The 19,167-nt window shown below is 41.4% G+C and overlaps 1 protein-coding gene across 2 annotated transcripts in view; it reads right to left on the bottom strand.

Annotated features, from left to right (window-relative positions):
* The window catches only part of CHRM2 (cholinergic receptor muscarinic 2), an 88,563-nt gene that overhangs the window by 68,497 nt on the left and 899 nt on the right, over positions 1 to 19,167 (bottom strand). The window lies entirely within an intron of this gene.

The raw sequence follows: 19,167 nt of genomic DNA, 5'->3' as shown, positions 1-19,167 counted from the left end.
ATGCTGCTGGTAGGTAAGAGTGCAGGTGTGAGGGTGCTGGGGGCAGGCAGACAGAGGCTGTTTGTCTGCTCTTTATCTGCTGCCTCTCAAAATAATTGCTGTTACTGGTAGCTGGCAGCATGCAGGAGACACTGCTCTTACCCTCTTCTCGTATCCAGATATTTTTAAAAGAAATACAAATGCAAGGGCTCTGCCACTGCAGCATGGCTGGGGTGAACCTGCTCCAAGCACTTTGGAGGTGAGAAATGCCAGTGGGTTTGAGGCTGGACTCTTTTTTGCCAGCATCTACCTGTGGATATGATATTAGACCACAGTAAAATGCACCAAGCTGGTGCAGCTTTGCTGGCAAGCAAGTTATAAATTATCCTGGGATAGGTCTCCTTCAATCACCCTGTGTGACAGGAGCTGGAATCCCAAAGCCCTCCACGCTGGTAGAATAAAAGAGAGGCAGAAAATGAAAATTAAATCGGTACTGTACCTTCAAGAGAATGCATTAAAAGTAAAATAAAAATCAAGCCCTGCATTTGTGAACCAAATTCGAGCTACTTTATTCGGCTTTAGAATTCCCTCTGTGACACTCAGAGCCTGCAAACGATGGGAGGATAAGATTGTGCCATCTCATTTACTCTGCAAATGTCTCTACAGATGAACATACAGGGAATTAGATATCAGGTGGGGAGGTGGAAAAGAGAAAGCAGAGGCAGGAAAAAACCAGGAAAATCCCTGTGTATGAGTATTAAAACAAGCTCCTGAAACATGAAAAGGAAGAACGGAAAAGGATCATACACCAGGAATATAACAGAAAAACAAAAACAAACAATCAAACAAACAAACAAAAAAAAACAGACAAAACCCCCCAGAAAATAAAAAAGAAAAAAAACCCCAAAACTAGTGAATTAGGTAACATAATCGAACTCTTTGTGAACCCCAGCTAAAAATGTAATCTAGTTTTAAAAAAAATGGGTAAGGAGGAAGACAGCTGGAGAAGAAATGACTGACAGCCAAACAGAATTTAAGAGACAAACAAGAGTTTGGCTTAGAGCAGTGGGATGTATCCATCCCCAATCTATTTATCTAAAACAACTATCTTTGTTTGCTAACATTGCTCATTTTTCAGTCAACTGATCTGTCTGTGCTTTGCTGCAAGGGTACAGTGGTTATCTCAAATTGTCTTCTAAATCCATTCCTTCATCTTTAAATTGCATTCTCCATGGGGCAGATATTGGGAACTATTGTGATTTTTTTTATTTATTTTCCTGTACATTTTCCATACAATAAAGATAAGACACACATTAGTATTCGCTTTAGCTCAGAACAGAGAGGGATAATTAGTTTGGAATCGTGTTCAAAAAACTGTCTAAGCTAGATAATTTTACTGAGGTGGAATTTTTTTATATATATCTAGCCAAAAAATGTTGCCTCAGTGTTATTCTCTCCAGTGCTATGGTCTGTCCTGTCCATGAATTGCCCAGGCTCCTCCAAAAGTTCATGTGGCAAAAGAAACTGAACCAGGTGACAATTTGAAGGAATTGCCTGGTAATCAAAGCCCTGCCGCAAACTGTGATCACATTTCATCCCAAAAAAGCACTGATGCTTTATGGTGATGCTGATAAAAAGGCAATCATCCTGCAGGACTTTTGACAGGAAAATATGGAGCAAGGGTTACTTTCAAACTCATACCTGACTTGCTCTTTGCCTACTTTGCCCAAACCCATGAAGAGCCTCGAGCAGGTGCAAAAAAAGTATTTCTGTTCAAAGTAGCAAAGTCTGTTCTAAGAAATTCTTCTAGTGGCCTAGTCACAAAAAAGAAAAATAAAACCAAACAAACTAGAACCGAACAACAACAAAACAAAACAAAAAAATCCAAATTTAAATGGAGCCAATCCAACCAGATACATATTCTATTCTCCTGTAGAAAAATAACAAAGTTTTTGGTCACAAACTTATCATGTAGCTTTTACTACATCATTGTAGTAAAAAGTATATTTTTATAAAATAACCATTGTCTCCTAAGGCTCAATCTCCTTTCCTCCAGTAATTAGATTTGTCATTGTATTTGGTTTCTTCACATACACCTTGCACATTGCTGAGCTGGTACTTTGATCCCTCAAAACAATATTAACCAAAACATTCAGCAAGATTCTTAAAAGTTTGTTTTAAAATGAAAGAAATTAAAGGCAAAGAGTTTCAACAAGCTGTGGAAACCTGAGAATGTGGATTTGCATTTCTTTTTTTTGCATTTCTAATGAAGCAATTAGTAGTTTTTGTTGTTTTGTTTCTTTTTAATCTAGGCAGATGTTTTCCACTAGAATTTTTAGCTAATAGAAAATCAAATATTTTACTGAGGAGACTTCTTTAATAAATTTGTTAAAGCAATAACTTTCTTGAGCTTCTGTAATTTTTGGCAGTCATTGCTTTTTAATACAAATAAATGGCAGGTACTGACAGTTGGAGCTGTTCTCTTTTTTTATCTTCCTCTCCTAATAGGTCTTTTCATGTTCTTAAGCAAAGGAAATTACTGAATGTGAAAAGAAATAAACCCTCTCTGCTCTAAAATACTGTTTTTCATTAGAGACAGCAGTAATTCTATAATATACATACTAATAAGGAAGTTCAATACATAAAGAAATACTATAAAGACTGAAAATGAGGGAGTAAGACTGTTTAGACTCAGTCAGAAATGGAAAGCTCCTTGCAAATATTGTGTCAGCTCAGAGTCTTAAAAATTAATTAAGGAATGTTAAGAGAAAGGGTAAAAAAAATCACTAAAATGGTAATGCTTCATTCTAAATCTGGACTTTCAATAGAGAGAAGCATAGCTGAAATCTAACTCTTCAATCCCATGCAGACACTGAAAATACATCTCAGGTGAAAAACATGTTCATGAGGCAAACCTGATGATTTTTGTTTTGTTCCTGTTATTGCAATGAGATTTCAACTTAGTCTGGTCTGTTCGGGACAATTATCCAGTCAATGACATGTTAACCTAAAGCAGCACTGGGACACTTCATTAAAGTACCAAAATCAGATCATTTTGGTCTCAAACAACTTATTGTAAAATACGGAGTGAAAATTTTGTCTTCCACTGGCTGTGCATTAAAAACCTGACTAACGGGACAAGGGCACAAAACTTCAGCAGTAAAGGGCAGTGCCAGTGCATAACTACAAACCCAACCAGACTGGTCACTGCCAGCTCTTACAGAGCCCACCCTGAATCCCTGCAGATTTTCTCATGCTTGTACAGGTGCCCTTCCATCCTGCATGTTTCAGAAATAACAGTTCCTGTGCCGTGCCACCAGCAGCCTTCTTGTGCAGAATTACAGCACACAGGGAGGAAATCATAATCTGGATCTCCCTCGCTGTTTGGAGACAGTCAATGAGAGCTCCTCATTCCCAGCTCAGCACTCAAATCCTGCAGTTCTGGCTCAAATAAATGCCTGTTACTCATCCAGATCTCCTAACTTCTTCTGAGAGACCACTTGTGAGGGTAACAGTGTCCAAAGTATCAGCAGGAGAAAGAAGAGCCCTCAGTCTACCTCAAACTAAAAACACAGAGCTGCTGCTTTAGAGATAGCAGCCACTCAAAAAGTATAACCCCAAACACTTGGCTGTTTGCAGAGCATGGGGAGGATAAGCCAGCCCATGAATTTGTGAGCAAAGCTGCAAAGGGTGCTCAAGTTACCTCCAAACACAACTTCTATAAAACAAACCTGGGCATACTGTGCTGGCTCTGGAAATAGGAGGTCTAACAATTATAGATTGATAAAAAGAAATCACTTATTGTTTTACACAGAAATCTTAAAATAGAAAAAAAATTCTTTATCCTAAAGAGATTACTTTGCCCCCCATGGAAATGTCAGTATGGAGATCTGCTCTCAACACAAACACTTAGCAAAGAAAGATCCAGCATTCAGGGCAGAAACTGTCTTTACCTCTTTCTGCTCCAGGTATTTCTTTACTGCTCTCTTGAAATCTGAAAGTCCCAATGACATGCTGTTGAAACCCTCAGTTTTCAACCTGGTGTTACAGAATTGCTAGGAATAAGATTATTTTTGGATGGTTCCTTGGTTGCTTTTTTCTTTTTATCTTTTTTCTTTTAACTGGTAAGTAAATTAATGAAAGAAAGCTTTAAAAATTCAGTATTGCAATATTTTGACCACTTGTATGATTAATGTCCAGATCTGATTAAGGAAGCAGTTTATGTTGAGCACATTCCATGGAAGCCCTATCACAGTTTATCCTGCCTTTTGATCTGCCTGAGTTCATTCCCTCTCAGTCCAACTGCAGCATGGACCTGTAAAAGCTCCTCTGTAATTCTCAACCTCTCTGCTGCTGCTGCTTTACAATAAAGATACCAAAAGTAAAAAATCAGATTTTACTTGAAAAAAGTGATGGCAAGTAAATATTAAATGTGATCACAGCAAGGAGATTTATAAAATAAATGGATGGCTGGTATTTATTTCAGATCAAGATCTTCACTAGTCAGGAGCTGGGAAATAAAAACAGTTTGTGACAGGCAATAACCTGTAGTGATGGTAGAGCAGCCCTTGTACTGAAGCTGCAATCACTCTTCTGATCTCCTGCTGCCTTGTTTCCTTCTTTTCCTTCTTGAGGGACTGGCACTTCCAATCTGTTCTAATTCTCCTGATTCTAGCCTTTGATTTATACTGCTCTGGCTATTGTACATCCTGTCAGAGGAAGGAGGAGTTGAGCCTTCGAGGTGGGAAGAGAGGCAGCAGTGACATGAGGGTGAGTAAGAACAGAGAATAATACCAGCCATCAGACAATGCTGATGGGTGACGTGTGAGCTTGCCTTGCTCTGTAATTATACATAATATTTTTGCTTCACTCTTGGCTGATGTGAACAAATACAATGTACCACCACCCCCCAACACCCTGTGGGGAAAAAAAATAAAAGGAAAAAAGAAAGAAAGCTCCATGTAAAATTATAGTCCAATAATAAGAGCATGGTGCTGAACTCAGGGTCAGGACATCTGGGTTCTGGCCCCTTGGCATCAGCATGAGACTAGACAGAACACATTTATTCTTCCTGCTGCCTTTGTTTACTCTGATGCATTGAAATAGATTTCTAGAAGCTCTGCTTTGCTAACAAAGTGCAACAAATGAAGAACAGACTCTTTAGAAATGACGTCTCAAATAGAATTTATCTAACCCTGCCACTTATCACACTTGTCTGTCTATTTACAGGTCCCTGGGGCCCAGTGAGCCTCCCATGCTCTTTTTGGGCTTTTTTTCTTATGGCTCTGAGACATTTTTGAAACATAAGAACTTCCAAGTAGGCAGACATCACTAATGCCCCTATTCAAGAGTACAGCAATCACAAGTTGACATATATACATATATATATACACATACATATATATATATAAAATACATATATATAAATTATAATAAATTATGTAGTAAATAAATAATACTATTATTTACCATAAAATACTATATAAAATAACATAGTAGCTATAGTTAATTCTTTGAAAAATCAATTTCCTCAATAATCAACAGCCTTTTATTAAGTGGAAGGATACCACTCTGACCTCAGTAATCAATGTAAAATCAAGCACATGAGGTCTGATACCACTAGTAATTTTAATCATAGATACCACTAGTAATTTTAATCATACTTGAGAGTGATGTCTATTTGCACATGATTGAGCAATACTTCTTAAAAACGCATTACATTGCTTAGTTCAGCAACTGTCTATATTCTGCTGCTTAACAGTAAGAAAGTCACTGAGCAAAATATACTTTGCAAACATTTCCAAATGTGCTGCCCTGTATTTTCAGCATGTGTGAACAGGTTTTCTGTGTAAAAGAGGAGATGCTAACAAATGTGGGTGAAAAGCTAATGAAAGATTTTGCAGTCTTTGCTGAGACTAGATACTATTTCATTCCTTTAGTATTTTGTGCCAGATCCAGGGACTATCACTCACAGTATGGAGCAGTTGATGTGACAAACATTTCTGGGTTGTTTGTTCACTGGTGAAATACTACCCAAAGCAAATAAAAGAGCAGTTGCCTCAATCCTAAAGTGAGCTGAAGAGACAGCAGGTGGTATAAAAAAAGGCAGTGATAAAGCAGCAGAAATGTCATAAGACAGAAATCCCTTTGCTTGCTGAGCAAGCTTTTGCAAAGTTTTCAAGAAAGGGGATGATGGAGCAGCCAGTGCTGAAGTGAAGGAGACCATGAGACAAAAAATAACTCCCCAAGCCAAGTCTATTTTAAGATCACACATTTTCCCTGGGACACACGTGGCCAACCAGGTTTGCACTTTTGGAGTGGACTGAACTCTGTGCCACTTCCAGGATGGAGGAGATGCAGCAGAGTTTCTGTCTTGTGTGGAAGCAGTCCTGGTGTACTCAAGGAAAATGTGCCCAAAGGGAGTTTCTACTACCACGCACAGTGTAGACCTGCAGTTTATTATATCTTTAAAGGCACTTGCCTTTAAAAAGACAAGTGGATGATGCAGAATAATGCCAAACCATCACAGATCAGTGTTATGTTCGCAGGTATTGAACCAAAAGATGCTCCTGCAAGATGTGATCAAGAACAGGCTTAGGTATGGAGTATGATTTGCTGATGTGGGGAAAGGAACAATAAGCACAATCCCTGCTAAACAGCCCATGCCTTTGGTTTTGTCCTTTCTCTAAGATATTTCTGGTTTGCCATCTCTCCCTTCAGCTGTGCTGCTCTGGAGCCCTTCCTAGAGCAAAAGGGAGCAGCTCTTGTCCAGCCTGTCCAGAGCACCTTCAGCTCCTGCCTACAGATATCAGGCCATGCATTTAGAGGTGGGAAGCTGGTTCACATGAGTTAAGTGAGCAGTCACACACAAAAAGTACCAAGTTCTCAATACTGAATGTGAAAAGCTTTAAAGAATCTCTTGGCCTTGACATAAGAATTGAAACTATTAATCAGACTGTGAAGCTTAGCCAGCACACTTGCAGATGTACAATTTAAAATATAGGGGGGAAATATCCAGTGGACAAATTAATGACAATTAACAGATTGTTCAGCATAGGTCATTTTATTTTCAGTGATCTGAAAGCAAAAGAAAGCATCAGCTGTCTGATGAGACCGGCGACTGATGAGACCCAGACTGAGGGGATGTCTGTGCTCAGAAAAGCCCATCCTCACACAGCCCTCTTGGAGGCTATTGGGAAGACACAATTTTTTTCACAAGCCTAACAACTTTTTGTGTCCTGCCCTATCTTTCTTAGGGCAGGACACAAAAAGAGGGCAGAGATGACAGCCAGACAACCCCACAGAAGGGACAGACTGCAAACTGCTCAGGAGAGACGTGCTCCTGCAGTGAATGTGCAAGACCAGGAAAATCAGTAGCTCTGTGTGTGAATGGGGCTGGATAGGTGATCATAACTCATTGACTCAAAGACTCAAACAGCAGACAATGTCATTTTGTGACTGACAAGGCTGTGTCTTTGAAAAGAGTGATGAGACCTGCACGTTGGAAGGAAGAGGAGTATGGAGGGTGGTGGAGTAAAAAGGAAACTGAACTGAAGAGTTCTCTGTTTTCAACCTGCTGGATGAAGACCAAAGAGATAAAGTTTCCTCTCTCTTCTCCCAATCTAAAATAGAGCACTGCATTCCATATAATAATAAATCTTTAACTTGTTTTTGTAAAAATGCTGCTCTCTTTGGTTAGATGTTTAATTAGAGTAATAATAGATTATTCAAAATAAACATGGGACAGCTTTGACAAAATCTATCCTTTTAAAAAACATAAAGGAAGGAAGTATTTGATTTTCAGATTATTTCTCCAATTAATCCTTTCATTCCTCACTGTGGAAGATAGCATAATCATCTATGTATAAATAGTGATAAGAGCAACTTCTTGTACTCCATTGTGGAGAATATGGAGAGGTTCTTATAGAGTTTTTTGTTTTTCTTTTGCCTTTGAGGGACTGTAGGTAGTCATTTCAGCAAGAAGCAAGAGAAAAAAAATATAGGTATTGTACCAAATCCCAGGTATTCCTGAGCTGAGGGAGCTGGTTCTGCTCCTGCACCATTCAGCCTGCAGGACTGCACCCTAGCCCAAATGACAATTTCCTACAGGAACACAAATAGCTCTGTCATTGTTTTGTTAATTTACTTGAGAATGCTTATCTAAGCAAAGATCATCTCTCATTTTCCTCACTGTGCAATTCAATTCAGAGTTCAAGGAATGGTGGGAGATCAGACAGCACGCAGTCCTCCTCCCTTTTCCCTGGTGAGACATGCCCACCGCTTTAAAGCAAAGACAGTGATGTTCTCACTTTCTGGCTAATCGATTCCACCTCTAAAAAGGACTGACATCTTAGCAGCGCTGAGGGGTAGCTGGAAACACACCTTGGCTCCTACCAGAGCAAAGCGCATCTGAGCACTCTGAGGCGCTGTCTTCCTTTAGCACCTCTCCTCTGCTTTCATGCCTGCCTGATAAACACCCACCGAGCCCCAGCTTGTCCAGCGCTGGTGTCAGAGAGAACGTGCTGCCAGCTGACAGGGCTGCATCAGGCTCCGGCTGAGGCTGCACTCCGAGCACCCAGGGCGGCTCACTGCAGAGCAGCAAGAGCTCTGGCACTCAGCACACACACTGATCCTCTCACATCGTGGCAGGGAACACAGGCTGAGCAAGAGACAGCAGCCTTTAAAATCCCTGTGCCTGTGCTCACTCGGTGATGCTGGGTGCCCTTTCAGTGTCCAGGATGCTGTGAAAGCAGCTGGGCTGTGCACAGCCTGAATCCCCCCCAAAGCCCGCCTGTGGCTGACCATTGCAGCAAAGAAGAGCAGGTTAAAGAAGACTGGGGGAGAGAGTTGGCATGACGACCACAGGAGGCTTCTAGGTGGCCTCTACAAGAACTAATCATTACCCAGGAAAGGGTGATAATTACTCCTTAACGCTGCAGTGCAGGAACTGGCTTCATGGCAGAGCACAGGAGGTTGAAGAGATGAGGGTGTTAGTACAAAAAAATATGTTGCTGTGATCCCTAACAATGAGGAATTAGTAGACCTTCAAAATAAGCTAGTGATTCCTCTTGTTTAGTAATCATCTCTATGTGTTCAGCTGCAAAAAAATGTCTTCTTTTCTGGTTGTTGTGCTTTTAATTTTGTTCCTTTGTTTAAGAAGCAATAATTTACAATGAATAAAATGTTGATCTGGAGCTATTCGTGTGAAATAAATAAATTATTAAAGAAAAAAAGAGTGAGAGCTCTCCTGGGCTTTTTTTTCCTTGTTCTTTTTGTTGTATTGCATTAACACCACTGCCAGAGGGTTAAGAAATAGGTTTAACCACAGCTTCCTCATGCCTTGATGGAAAAGGCTGAAGACCTTTTTGTTTGTTCCATCTACTAAAACTGAATGAAAGTTAAATTGAGAACTTTTCCTGCTAAGCTGTGCAATCAGAAGTCTCTGAGCCTCCCAGCTGACTCAACCTGAACATAGCATCCAAAGAATATCAGGAAATGCAGAGGTTGCATTTTTCCTTTGCTGTAGGTATTTGTTATGCTGTTGTCCTTAGCACAAAATCAAGGCACCTTCAGCTGCTCCTGTTCACTGACCTGCAAGGAGGAAACTTGATGTTCCCACTCTTAAACAGTGGAGAAAGGAAAGGTGCAGGGAGGGCAAGGGGCTCATTCTCATTCAAGTCATAGCATCACAGAACATGCTGATGGCCAAAAGATCCCCCTTGAGAGAGAAGCCCAGCCTGCCTGTGCCCCAGGAAAAGGTGATTCAGACAGTCTGCAGTGGGACTGAGTCTTTAGAAACTGCATTTTTTGTCCACAGCAGCCAGAGCCAATGACTCTCCCTGAAGAGCAGCACATTTGATATCTGGTCTGCCACTGCATCCCCAAAGTGGGTAAATCCTGCTGCTGCTGCTTTGTGGGGCTAAGTGCTTTCTCTCTGCAGCTTTGCACCTGCCTTTCCCTCAGGGCTGCTTTCCAAAGTGTCTTGTGGTAGTTTTAGTTTTAGAACCTGGCCAAGAAGGACAAAAAGTTTCTGGTGAGCAGAGAGAGTAAAGCAGGCTGAGCATTGTCCAAAGAAGAGGGCTCACCTGATGATTCTGGCTACAAAAGCAACTCTCCCTAAGCCAGAGTTCCCACATTTCTCTCTCAGAAGTGTTTGGCAGCAAAGGGAACAGGCACACAGTGGTACCACCACCCCAGCATAAACTGGGATACCATCCCATGTGTATCTGCCTGTGCCAGCAGCACCAGGGCTCAGTGGAAAGGCTCTTATTCTCCAAAGGCCCATGCTGTTAGATAATTTGCAGATGGAATAAAAAGCAACTGAATATTTGAAAGATAATATATCATTCATTTCTTTCTATGGATGCCCAAATTTAGGTATGTTCAAGGGCAGGTTTAGTGCTGACTGTTCCAGAAATGCTGCCAAACACTTTAAAAATCTAAACAGGAAGAGCAGACAAAGCTTGTGAGAATGAAAATGTTATTTTATACTATTTCCATGTTAGAAGCTGAGGTACAGGAGGTTACTGAGCTTGTCCAAGGCCATGTGAGCAATCTGTGGTGAAACCAGGAGCTCAGCCTTTGTCACTACTTTCTGAAAGTACTAACAAGAAATGACTCCTCCTCTTTTTAGCTATGTGTCATTTCCACACCCTACTTTGATTTTTAAGATGAATTGAAGACAATAATGTGGAATGTTAATTGTCAAATCTGTCATTCAGAAAGGATGGCAGTGCCTGACTTACCTGGGCTTTTTTAAACCTGATATTTTGCATTTCCCTGTGCTTCAAAGTAGGAGATAAACAGTCTCACTCTTTGCTAAAGAAAGAGAGAGAGATAGTTACAGGCTTTCTTCAGACAAAACATAACAAAAGCTTTTGTTCATCTTCTTCCTTTTTTCTTTCCTTACTTTTTTTTTCCAATTGTGTACTTTTGCGATTTTTCCCCTTTACTGAAGCACATAGCAAAATAATTAATAACAGTAGGATATTTCTTGCAGGAAACTGCTTCTGATGTAGAAACCTTTCAGTAAAAATCCCTACATTTACTCTCAGTGGATCAGATTGTGGAAATGACTAGCAGACATCAAACAGATGTTTTTAATGAGAATTTAACAGTGAGCCCTTCATGTATTCTTTCCTTCTAGTGGCAGTTAAGTGTGCTGGCTATCACAAATGTCACAAGCAGAAGGGTAACTTGTTTTACCTTCCTTCTTCTCCACTTTCCTCATATTTAAGAGCCTTCTGTGTTTGGCTAAAGGAAGAAGCCTCACAACCAAGATTCCCTGTTTAAATTCTCAGTGCTAGGGCTCAAGGTCATACTGAGAAGGCATGACATTGCCAGGTTAAATATAGCACTTTCTTTGGTGGTGGCCTCTCCTTTCATGTCACTCATGCTCTGACAGCTTTCATCAGCTGAATATACACTGCTGGAAAAGTGAAATTAGTGTGGGTGAAAGAGGCCAGTAATGGATCAGGGGATCAGTTTGAGCATGGAAAAGCAACAGCAGAGAAAACATCTCTCTTTTACTTCTCACCAAGGTCTGGAGCAGTTGCAGCTTCAGTACCTTTTTGTTTGGGGGACACTGAACATTTTAGCTTATCCTCCTTTACTGAACAGAAACTTTCCCGAACAGAAACTTTCCCAGTAAGCAACTCCTGAAGGTTCAATTTTCCAGCATTCCAGTGCAAAGAAAAACCTTGTGTATGGAGTCTGTCTGTTCCTTTTTTTCCATTTGGCAGCGCCACAGCTGAACTTCACTATCTGACAATCTGCGGGAAGCAAATTCCTACAACACTGTCATGGGACCAGGAGGAATTATTGTCCCTGCCTCAGGATGCCAAGCCAAAGCCTACCCAAAGTAACAAGAGTTGGTCTCTGACCTCAGCAGGCTTTGTGTCAGGCCACAGGAATGTGTCAAAAACCATGCAGCAGGTGGGTGGCATGGTCAGGAGCTTATCTGTGATCAACTTGGTCTCAGTCCAGTGTGCTAAGTGAAAAAATATCCTCTCTGCTTCAAGCCTGATGCTTGCACAAAGCACTAGCACCTTTATTCCAGGAAATGTCTGGGGTATTCAAAGGGTTGCTCTGGAGAGAGATCAAATAGGTATGAAAGTCTGATAAAATAGTAACCATCAGTGAGTTCACCCACCTGTGTGTTGGTAAGTCAACTGGTACGAACAGATCAAAAAACCCATCAATTCCTGAGTGATTTCTAGAATAAGTGGAGAACATAAGAGCAGGCGGTCTTAACTAAATAGCTGAAGACGTGAAACAGTCAAAACATTGAAAAATAATAAACTTATCACTGCATTAAGAGCGCAAGACAAACTGCTTATAATTAGGGAACTGCTTAAAAAGTACTGAAGGCAGAAATAAATGAAATTAAAAATAAAAACAAAACCCCAAAGAATGAAAGAGAAAGTAAAATCCATGGATTCAAAACAACAGACAGTTTCTGATTGAGGTCATGCGGAAAGCAAACTGGAAGGCAAGAGAGGAAAAAAGTTATTGTGAAATGTGAAGGTCCAAGAAGTTGCTTGAGCCAAGCAACCACGTTTGTGGAAATGACACTTCATGTCTGGTGAAGCCCATGGCTAAGGGAGGGAGTTAAAATAAAACACAAACAAAATGTCAGCTGCAAATCAAAAGGACCGAGGATGCACAAATTGACAAGAGCTGGTGGGGGTGTGTGCAGAGAGGGGAACTGCAGGACATTTCTCAAAGCTCTTAAATTCAGCCAGTTCAGGAGGGAACCAGTGGGATCTGCTGCACATCAAGGGACTATTTGGAATAATTCATGAGGAAAAGGACTTTGCAGAGGTACTGAATTATTTTGTTTGGATAAATCTTCTCTGCAAATGATGCTGTGCTGGTATCCATGTTAGACCTATTTTTTTTCCAAGACAAGAAAGCACATGAGCTGTCACAACATGAAACTCTGAAAGGGGAATCATTGGAACAAACTGATAAACTAAACAGCAGCATATCAAAAGGACCTAATGGCTATATATGCAAGGGTTTGGAAAGCATTTGAAATTGAAGTGGCTGCTGATAGCAAAAATATGCAAGTTGTTGCTAGAGTCAGATACGCTGCAGAAGGACAGGAGGGCAGCAACAAGAATTCCTATCTTTAGGACAGCCACAAGATTAATCTTAGGTATTATACACTGAAAAGCCTCATTCTACTTCCACCTTAATTGATTGAAACTAACAAAAACTAGATTTACATATAGGAGAGGATAAAAAAGAATAATAGATTTTAAAAAAAAAATGTTGTCTGATATACGTTCTTTGAAGCATCAAGTTAAAAGACCAAGAAGACCAACCTGACAAGTCTACATATATAGGTATTTTTATATTGCATTAAATTCTTTGACAGATTTAAGTTGTGATAGAATAGGTAAATTATTATTACAAGCTGGAAGATGGTTAAGAAAGAGAAAACAGAAGCTACACATGAATGATCATTTTTCACAGCAAAATATTAACAGTCGGGTTGTCCAAGAACTTAGAACTTCTTTACTGAAATTATTGCTCTTAAAAAAAAGACAATAAGGATTAAAGTATTTCATAGTATGTTAATTAAGTTGGGAGAACCTAGCATTTGGGTAGTTAATGGAAAATAATATTGGCTGAGGCATAACAGTTGCAGATAGAGTGAAATATTTGGAAGCCTTTCTGGATTCTAAGCCAGCTGTGGCCACTCATTATGGCATTACAGTGAACAACCCTACTCTGCTCTATTACAGCAGCAGTCAGAAAAAAAAAAACCAAACCAAACAGACAAACCAAAACTTTAATTATCATGGGAGGAGTAAGAGATGTTAAATTGGAAATTACTTTATTTTTCTTTTCTTCTCTCATAGGGGATTAAATGAGTGACACCTATACAATGAACTGGCTGCTCCAGGTGGTCTTTCCATTTAATATAACAGAGAGGTATCAATAACACTGAAAGACAACCAATTTAAATAGATCAAAGGTTGTCTGGAATATGATTTTCCAGACAAAATGTTTAATTAACCTACTGAATTCCCTGCTACATGCTATCACTAAGGTGCTGAACTCACTGGGAGGCAAAACTGGATTAGTTGCTTATCTGGACAGTACATCTGCAGTTTGTCTAAAATCTCTAGAGGTCAGTTTATCTAAAATCTCAAGAGGTTTCCACCTGGGGAGGGAGGTGAGTAGATCTTTTTGTCATTTGGAAAAGATCTCTGGGTAGAGAGCAAACCCAAGCTGATGGGTAGAAAAACCTTTTACCTGAGGGCAGTGCAGATATCTAGGGCAGTATTCACTACACCTGCCTTTTTGGTAACCAGCATTGATCAAAATACTCTACAGGATGAGACAAAACACCTGTCTGATCCAATGCTGTAATCATTATGTTCTAATGCTCTGTAAGTGGATGGCTGATGCCTTTTTGAATAGGAAAATAATGAGCAATGAGAACAAATAACAAATTCTCTTAATTATTCATGCTAACATTCATGAAACTTTTGAAATGTGTGAATATTTTCATGAATAAATCATTGGTCAGTGGCTTGCTTTAAAGGATTTCAGAAATAATAGCAGAATAATCTTGTTGCCATTACTCATGAACAAAGTTATGAATAATTTTCAATATATCACTGCTCTGTTTTCTAATTGACTGAGCATGAGACAGATGAGTTTGAAATAGACATCAGTAATTCATCGCAAAGCTGAGAGAAAATTTCTCAGGAATCTAAAAATGCGATGGTCTACATCAGAAACTTATTTTTTCCCCATGTATCATTCTTGCTAATTTTGGTTCTCATGAGGTGGAACAGATTACAAAAGAAAAGGATCTAATCTTCATGTTTGTTTGAAGATCATCCTATCTGCACAGAACTAAAGAGATCTTTATATATTCAGGCTACCTGAAAATCCTGCGCCAGAGAAATCACTAAGCAAGAAAATTCTTTTAAATCACTAGGTTTATTTTATCACCTTGGTTTCCAACAGTGATTTTGACAATGATTCAGAAGAAAGACCAATGGAGATATTTTTGTTTCATTATAACTCTCTCAAAAAAGCCAAAAAACCCCAAAAAAACCAAACACCAAACCGTAAAACACAAGCAACCAAAAACCTAAGAAAACACACACATGGCCACAGTTTAGTCAGAGATTTTCTAAGAGCTTGAGGGAAATCCCGGGAAATGCTGATTTACAGAATTTCTCGCCTATTTATGTTGTGGCTTCTCACAGAGATCTTTATTGCCATCACTGCAAGAGGTGCCCTGTGCTATTCCCTATGGCCATTATCACATTGCATTTCCCTTTCAGCAGAGGCTGATGAAACAGAGCTCTTCCATGAGCAGTTGTCAAAACACTGGCATATTCTAATTACAATACTTGCTATGTTTCTTTGATAGTCAAATTTTGAGCTCAATTGCACCAGAATAAAGCAGACGCAATTAAAATCACTGGAGGCACCCCCGATTTGTAAAGAATGTAATTAAGATCAAAATCTAGCCCATGGAGTCTCAAGAAATACTGGAGTGACAGGAATCAAAGAATCACCTTGTCAAACAAAAAACATGCAGAAGACCCTGAGCAAAGCAGCTGGCCCTAAATGTGGTTTCATTTAACCTGTATCATATCCTTAACAACAAATACACGAGGCACGTGGACTACTGAAATCCCATTGCATGTCTTACCTGCACTGGCAAGCATTCTCCAGGAAGTACTTGATGGAAATGGCATGAAACTCACTTCACCCTATCCTATCCTCCTGGAACTTCAAATTGTGCTATATGAGAGATATTCTTTGGAAGATCTGCTGATATATAACCCTTCCTATGGGGAATAGATGATATTAGACATAGGTAATAATATAGATTATAAGGTAGGACAGGCAGTCCAAAACAACAGGCAGCTCCACAGCCTAAAGCATTTTTATATATCAGCAAGCTCAGGGTGTGTGGGAAAAGGAGGCAGCCCTTTAATGCAACTTCAGGAGTGGTCTCAACTTTTAATTCTGCCCACTTCAATCAGGGAAGTGTAGGAAGGCGGTGGGATAAGTCAGCAAGGGATCCCTCCTCGATTTAATGTGGAGAGCTGGGGAATGCAATCTGCTAGGCACAGGTGTTTGGCAGTCAGCTGGTGGGATGTGGACAAGCAAGTAGGGAACTGTATTTTTTGGACAGCTCTGACATAGGAAAAGCTGTAGAGACCTTGGCAAAACTGAAAGCTACCTTTGCCAAAATACAGAAACTGGAAAAGATGGGTAGGTGGTGTGCGTGGAGTCTCGTTTAGCCACAGGAGTTGTCAGTGCTTGGCTCTTTCTGCAGCCTGGTTCTTGGAGATGGGAATCTCTAAGATGGGTCTAACAGGGCTTGAAATGCAACCACACAATTTAATGCTACCATACATTAAATACCAGCATGCAATTTAAGCTTTTTAAAATTTAAGGCTACAAGTATTTGTGGAAAAGTTATCCCTGTCAATCATATGAGCTGTATCTAAACCCCTTCGGCTTCCCTTAGCCTGATTATTGTTGCCTATCCCATCCACCCACCTAAACAGCCAGTAGAAGGTCAGGGCAGCAGTTTCACAAGTGAGTAATCCTCTTCTGCGCCCTCAAATCTCACAGAATTAGCTGAGAGTTGCTTCAAGCTGTGAAGCTCGAAGCCAGAGAGATCCAACATTTCCAAAAAAAATGGTCAGACATAGTCTGAGCTTCCCAGCTTCCATTTCTTCCCACTTTTTACTCCACAGTTCAACCCACCCAAGCCATAATCTCCGAGTGACCAAACCAGGATCAGTTGAATCAACTGAGCATTAGCTGCCCTTTTTTTTCAGCTTGGGATTTAGAAGGGGGAAGATCTGACTGGCAAGAGACACTGGGAAGAATGGAAGCATGTCCTTTTCTCACACCACTTGCTTGTCTCCCTGCGCTGTGGTTGGCTATGAAGCCTCACATTCCTTGGTCCCGGGGATGCTCCTCCTCGCCTGCGTCTGGCACTAGAGGGCGCGGGGATCCGGGCTCCGGGATGGAAAGAAAACTCTCCGCGGCTCCCTACTTCGCCTTAAACTGAACTCAACTTTCAAAGAGGTCTCGATTTCACAGAAAGGGAACTGGCTTCATTATTACTGGCTTGTCTGAGTTCCCCGTGCTGCATTGCTATGGAAACAGGACCAGAAAATACATCTTTTGCATGTAGGTCATGATATTAGTGGAGAAGGGAAAGCTGGGTGAACGGGTGAGTGGGTTACAGGAGTGAAGTGGGACAGAGCAACCTCCTGGGATTGTATTAACAATAGTGAGGGATTTCATAGTAGGTGTCCTCAAAAGACTTTTGAATGAGACACCAAACGGGCTGCAAGCATATTGAGTAGCTGAGAACCATGACAGACACACGGGGATTCAGCCCAGAGGTGACAACCAAAGTGGCAGAGGGCACTGGGCTGAACACCTAGTAGGGGAAAAAAAAAAATGTTTATAGATTCTGGTTTTAACTGACAGCCTCTGTTTCTTCCTTGCAGTGTCTGTGTCTCCATCCTGGATGGTGACAGAGCACAGCCAGACAGCTGTGCCTTCCATCTCCTCAGGACATTCTTGATCACACTTGGTCCAGGTCTCCCTGAGCTCTGCCCAGACGCAGAGTTACAACCATTAGGGCAGAGGATACTACTCAAAATCCTGGGTTTGGATGGGAGAAAAGCATGACCTCTCCTTTTTATCATTTTGCCCTCCACCAGAACAAGTTGGGGACATCCTAGACCCCCCCTCCCCATATACTGTGCCTTGTTCCCAAGTTGGAGTACAATGCAGAAATCAGGGTGCTGAGGGAGGGAATGGAGAGGGCAGCTCAGCAGGGCACAACAAACCAGTGAGATTACTGCACTTCTCACTCTCCTGGTGCAAAACCAAAGAGTCCAGGCTCCTGCAGAGGGGAAGTTCAACCAAACTTACACTCCAAGAGATCCTAAAGGAAGGAGGAAGTGTATTCTGTGTAGCTTAGAGAGGTTTATAGATGAATCACCAAGAGCAGCTGGTGTCATAAACCACACAATCAAAGCCGGTGTGTGTTCAGACAGGGGTTGTGATTGCAAGTGATGCAATACCATAAAGGCAGACAGCATGCATACTTCTGCTCTCCTGTATTAACCTTCCTTATCCTTTTTTATAGTTTGTGGATTTGCTTTATCCCCCAAATAGCTGCAAGAACAGGCTGTCAAGCAGAGGTTAGACCATCTCTTTTTTTATCCTTGCCTTTTTCCTTCTGCAAAGAGAATATCTTCCTTAAGGGACAAGGACAAGCCAATGTGCCAACACACTGGTTGACATATAAAAATGGGAATAGCTGTCATTCTGGCTAGATTTGCAACACGAATTTCCAGCTGGAAATAAAGACATCTCCTTGCCCTGGGAGGAACTTTAGCAAATCAAAACAGTAAGAATAAACAATCTTACAGGGGTGGGAGGAATCGTCCCTTGTTCTTCACCCAGCAAAGGGATGAGGACTCACCCATGGGCTGCTGGGGATGAGTTACAAGCCCCTGGAGCTAGCAGCAGGCACAACAGTTCTCCAGGAGCACCTGGCATCAGGGCCCTGGGGCTGGGCTGCCCTACAGGGGAGAGCAGAGGAGCTCCCAGCCCGCCTTTCCCCACCACCCTGGAGCTGGGGCAGCCGCCAAACCCTCCACGGGGCAGCCTGGTGGGAAGGCACAGAGCCAGGAGAAATGCCCTAGCTGGAGGCATAGCCAGAATCAGCGTTAGCCTGAGAAGAAGCAGAAAGCACTTTGTCCCTTCAGAGCCCCTGATATAGCTTTATTGTGGGGCTGCACCAGCACCTCGATGCCCCAGGGCTGTTTCTGGGAGGAAATTTTTCTCCCACAGCTAGATCTGAGTTCCCTCTCAGTGTCAGCTCGCTTCTTCTGGCCCTAAGCACCCCATGGTGGTGCCAGAATCAGCGTTAGCCTGAGAAGAAGCAGAAAGCACTTTGTCCCTTCAGAGCCCCTGATATAGCTTTATTGTGGGGCTGCACCAGCACCTCGATGCCCCAGGGCTGTTTCTGGGAGGAAATTTTTCTCCCACAGCTAGATCTGAGTTCCCTCTCAGTGTCAGCTCGCTTCTTCTGGCCCTAAGCACCCCATGGTGGTGAACGGGCGAAAGGAACGGGAGCCCGGAGGCACGGCCGGACCGGGCAGAGGGACG

This window comes from Geospiza fortis, unplaced genomic scaffold (assembly GCF_000277835.1).
Source record: "Geospiza fortis unplaced genomic scaffold, GeoFor_1.0 scaffold638, whole genome shotgun sequence".
NCBI classification, from domain to species: Eukaryota; Metazoa; Chordata; class Aves; order Passeriformes; family Thraupidae; genus Geospiza; species Geospiza fortis.
This window is presented reverse-complemented; position numbering and strand designations above follow the sequence as displayed.